Below are 5645 nucleotides of genomic sequence, written 5' to 3' on the forward strand. Positions count from 1 at the left end.
TTGAATGAGGGTTTTGCATACAGAAAATGTAGCTTCTACCGAGACAGGAAACACCGCGGAGTGTTCAGCATGAGTAAATGGGAACGCGTGAAGGAAAAATAAGTCGTTCCTTTTCCACAGATGCTCTTAACAGGAAATCTGCAAGTTTCTTGGCATCGCTGCCATCCAGCGCTTGTCTCTGTGGTTTGGCTTCCTCTGATGTCTCTGCTACCCGAGGTGTGGAGTGTGATGTTGATGGGAAAGGGAGAAAGTTGTGAGGCTTTGAATGGTGCTAGTGGGGGAAGAGTGATAAGGTCGGAGACAGTAATAAGAAATTAGATTTTAAATTGGGAGGGAGGACAGAGGAAAATGGAGCTCTGCTTACCGACACCCAAGGGTGGTTGAGTAAGAGCAAAAGCTGAGTAACTGGGCTTGTGGCATTCTCAGGGATGAGCTTGTGGAGATGAAAGAAGCAGTGATGAAGAGGAGGGAAGGCAAATGTCTCAAATAGAAGCGAAGTGGAGAGAAGTGATGCCTGCATTTCAGTATTGAGTCCCCTTGCTAGGATCATCACAACTGTTAGTCTGCAAAGGAAAAACCTCCAGCAGCCCAGTGAGGTGAGGGAGAGAGGAGCTGGGAGATGCTGAATGCAAAGATGGGGTGGGTGCCCTTTCGTTTATGTATTGCAGAGGTGTGGTATGTAAGAAAAAAGCTTGAGTCAGCAACTTTATCACAGATACTTTCATAACACTGGTATGAAGAAGAGCCTTGCAGCAGAGTCTAGAATATGTACAAAAATGCGGAGCTGATCCCAGATGCCTTGCACTCAGGTATGTGTCACTAGGGCTGTATGTTTGTGTCAAGGAAGGATTAGAGACTTGCAGTCAGAGGGAAATGATATAAAGACCCACAGCAGCATTGCGCTCGTTACCCTGCTCCCATCTCACCGAGATGTGAGTGTGCTCTGACAGCGATGGCTAAGGAGCTGAGGTAAAAGCTGAGCCTAAATGAGATTCTCCAACTAAACCAAATTCAAATGGGAGATAAATAAGTAGTTATTTTGAGTGCCAATCTCTGAAACTCAGTCTGGAAACTGAGTCATTCTGGGCTCTTCCTGTTTGCTCATTAACAGGAATAATCCCATGGACGGGTCTTCATCGCTGCCTCCGGCAAGGTACGCGCTGCAAACGAGCCCATGAGTAATACAGGAATGAAAATTAGCACCAATTCCCCCCTGCTGGTAACAGTTACACATTGCAGTTGTATCTTTGAAGTAAGAAGCTGCTGCTTGTACTAAGACGCATTCTTCTTCTTATCCTATCCAATTTTCAGCACATGGGCTTGCGCAAACATTGGGGCAGCGCTGAACGTCATTGTTAGTTTCAGAAAGTGCTTTGAGACAGCCAAAACCAGGGCTGCAATAGCGGCGTGGTTACTGTTTTTTTCATTTTGGATTGGGATCTAAACTGTTTAAATCCTGCTGTCTCTAACCCACCACATAAAATGTGCATCAGGTTCTTGGAAGCGGGCTCTATTCATGCAGGAAAGTAGGGGATAAGTATGTAAATATATCTGTAATGTAGGAAATATGTAAAAATATGTAAAAATACCTGAACTGGGGGAATCTTGTGGCTAACTGAGAGCAGCCCCCGTCTGTTTTGGGCTGTAGTCTCATATCCTTGCATTTATGGACCTATCCAGCTCTCTCCTAGCAGTAGTTAGGGGCTAACTCTTTGTGGATCTACTAACCACTCTTAAGATACATCTGGTCTTGCCAAAGTTTTTTCAGGGCTTGATCATATCGCAGGATGGCAGGGTCTGTGAAGCAAAGCCTTGGCATGGGCTATGACTTGCACCCATCATACCTTACACCAGTTGAACCTGCTTGTGCACCCTCCTCCCCGGGACCAGTCGGGCACTATTCCCATGTAAGGCCGGAGCATTGTTGCAATGGAGGAGCTCCAGGCTATGTCAGGAATCCTCCTTTTCGGTGGCTGAAAATACTGAGGTTACTTTCTCGATGACAGCCGATTTCCTAGTTCAGATTTAGGGATTGAGATCACTGTGGGCAATGGGTGGATTATTTTTTTTAATGCAGCTGCAGGGAAAAAGGCTGTGCTCTGCATTTTCCCTAGAGAACTTTACTTTGCAGAGATGTTTTTAAATAACATGGGTTTTATTCTGGACTCCACCAAAACTATTAGTCCTTCTGGGGTTAATAACTGTTGATAAGATGAGGAACCCCAAGGGAGAGATCAGTCAGCACTCTGAGATTTCCGTGATTCGTGCCATCGACCTATACCTTCCTGTTCATGAGCGTTGCGACTTACAGATCTGAGGGAGAAGCTCTGCCCAGAAACATTGTACAGCCTCCATCCTTGGAGACTTCTGTGGCTTAACTGAATAAAGCCCTGAGCAACCTGGTGTGATCTCGTAGCTGGCCTTGGGCTGGCCTGGAGACCTGAGACCTATTCCAACCTGCATCATCCTAGGAGCCTAATGTGGAGGTTGCTAGACAAGCTTGATAATTAGCTCTGGGTCTTCCCCTGGTGAACAGCTGCTCGTCTAAAATGTGTATAGTTTGGAAACTAGCTTTCTATTTCTTGTTATGTCATCCAAAAGAGGAAAACCCCACATTACTGTGAACACTGCAACTAGGAAACCCAGTTTCCGATGGTATTGTCTTGAGATTGATTGATTTTGGTGTTTAAGAAAGTATGAACTCTGATGGAAAGCTTTCTGATGGTCAAGGCATTTTAAGGGGTCTCTGGCATCTGTGTTTCTCCAATATTTAATAGAATATGGACCACAGATTGACTCTTACTCTGAGTGGATACATTTATAGGCTCGCTCTTTCTCTGTCTCTTCCCCTCCCCAAACTTTCAGAAACCTTGTAGAAAAACTAATTCTTTCAGGTGGTTCTTTCTTTGTCCAGTTTGTCTAAAGACTTGCCAACAAGAGCCATGGTGGAGGGAGAGGGATCCTAAACTGCTCGGCTACATTCACAGGGAAAGCAGAGACAAACTGCAGATTTTTTGGGCCCTCTTATATCCTTTGTTTAGGATATAATAAGACACCGATCTCTTTGAAAGTGTGACCTTTATTCAGGTTTGCATGTGAGCACTGATATCTGCAGATGTCTGGTGTTGTATTTCTTTTGGTCAAGAAAACAAGTCATAACACGTCCTGTGCCTGTACAAAAGTAGGATGGACCTTTTTGATCAAGGACATCAAAAAGAAAACAAAGTGCTTTGTATGAGGCTCTGGGTGCCCTTTAGCCTCTGATCCTCCCCCTGCCTCCCCCCCTGCCCCCATCTTCTCTTCCTTTTTTCTTTCCTTTGCTTTCTTTGTTGCCTTTTAGCCCTAATTTTTGCTACAACAGTCAAAACAAATAGCATTGTGCAGTGCAACAGGGGCGGTGTAGAACAAAATCCCACCTTGCTTTTCCTTTTGGTGGCTCCACTCAACAGCTTTCTGCCATGGGGTGGTGTTGCAATAGGCTCTTAGTCACTGAAGCACGGTGACATGAAAGCCTGCGGTCTGTCTTGGAGCTCCCTTGGTACATGTAGGAAAGATTTCTGTGTCCCTCAGTCAAACTTGGAGTTTTGTGTTTACTAACTAGGTCGACCAAAACATGGGACAAGTCCTGGGCTTCAAATAACAGTTCTGTGAATGGGAGTCAAAATGCCCTGCTCCTGGGTCCATGAAGCCCCAGCATGAACCCAACGATAGCAATCAGTGTCTGAAAAGAGTATTTTACCATTGACAGGAAAGACATGGTGACCGAGGCGATCTGACCCTTTTCTCCCATCTCAGGCACCAGGAAGTACCTAAACACCACTTCAGTGCCCCAAAGCATGATGAGATAATGAAGCTCTTCGAGTAGTGATATGATTTGCAAGCAACTACTGCCTTCTTATGAAGGTTTCTGATCCACTGTCATCCAGGGCAGCTGATGTCACCACACTAAAGGTGAAGACAAAAGAATATCAAGAAAACAAGGGCAAGGAGCAAGAAGATTTGTTAGGGGCTGGAGGTACTGCCAGCTAGCACCATGGGGCGTCATGCCCTGTTTGAGATCCCTAAGCCAGCTGAGTGACAGTAATCTGGCAGCAAGAAGAGATGGCATGAAAACCCCGTACCTCCTAGAGAGGATAAAGGGCATTTTTGCCCTGCAAAATATCGCAGTCAGGTTTCTCTGCTGGGAGGGCTGGGATGGAGGAATGCAGCTTGTGTTTCCCACAGAAATGTGGGCTTGGTTACACTCTGGCTTCTGCCACTCAAGGAAGGTCCATACCTGCTGACGGGTATAAGAGTTTGAGCAGTAACCTGCCCCATTTACATATATTAAAATAAGTATTTTAACAAAGAACGCTCTGTTCTGGCTAATTCTCCATTCAGTGCCCTGGTCAGCTCTGAAATGCCATCAAGAAGATTGGCCTCGCCAGGGAGAGGTCACAACTACAAAGAAACAGAGGCAAGGGAGAAGGAGCAAGCGCGACAGGATTTTTCTGAGTGCTGCAGATCAATGGGTTGGTCCTTCTGTGCTTCCCACGCTCTTTGTGTGGCATTCCAGAGAGAAATATGGTGCAGGAGGGTGGTGTGAGTCGGATGAGATCGCCTGAAACAGCGGTGGTGTGAACAGGACTCCTGCGGTTGTGCTCCACCCCCTGCAAACCAGCAGAGAAAGCTCTCAGTGAAGCAGAAAAAGCCACATTTAATAAGGGAAATTGTTATAATTACGTTGCAATGATACCTGGCACTCATATGTGGTATTAGTTTCACTGAGAGACTTCAAAGTCCTGCAAGGTAAGTGCTGATGGGTTCTGGTAGCAGATGGGGAAACCGAGGCACGCAGCTTTGGTCCTCACTCAAGGTAAAGAAACGTCTCTAGTGGAGAGAGATCTTTCTGCTTTGGTGCTGGTCAGCCCTAGAGAGCAGCCCAGGCACCAAGACAGCCAAAGCAGTGTCCCACTCACCAGTGTGACCCACCACAAAGCTCAGGTGTCTAAGATGAGATTTAGGTGGAGTTCAGACCTGAAGTTTAAAATTTTAACCCCCTCCCCACCTGCTGCCTAGTGCTGTCCTCTGGGTCCTTGCCATCCATCTCACCTCACTCCAGGCAGGTTCCCTGCTCAAGTGCACTGGGATTCCTGGAGCCCCATCAGAGTATTCCACATGCAGGCCATGACAAAGCTCTGTCTCCAGACTGGGTCTGCAGGAAGCTTTTTGTGCCTGGCAGCAAGCCTGAGATCTGAGCGCCTCCAAGCTAAACCTGGTGTAATTCTTGCTTCTTCCTGGGCTGAACTCACACTTGAGCTGGATTTTTCCCTTGGTTTTACAGGCTTGCTCGAATTTTATTGCAAAGGTAATGACTGGAAAAAAGCAGTCACCAAAGTCTCTTGGAGCAGGTGGTGGCTCTCCAAAGAGGCCAGGAATTGACCGCACCTGCAGAGCAAATAAACATATGGGTCACATAACAAGGGTGCAGGTGATGGGGGAGATAAAAGGGCCCATCTGGCATCTCCTACCTGGGTGGGTTTGGCTCTTCCAGCCTGAATCCCATCAAAGTTTGCTAAGGTTTTTCCTAGGAAAATGGGTAACAGATCTGAGTCAAGAGGGAGACCTCAGGCCAGACGGCATTGGTCCTAAGCTGCTGAGCTGGA

This window comes from Falco cherrug, chromosome Z, assembly GCF_023634085.1.
Source record: "Falco cherrug isolate bFalChe1 chromosome Z, bFalChe1.pri, whole genome shotgun sequence".
Classification (NCBI taxonomy): Eukaryota; Metazoa; Chordata; class Aves; order Falconiformes; family Falconidae; genus Falco; species Falco cherrug.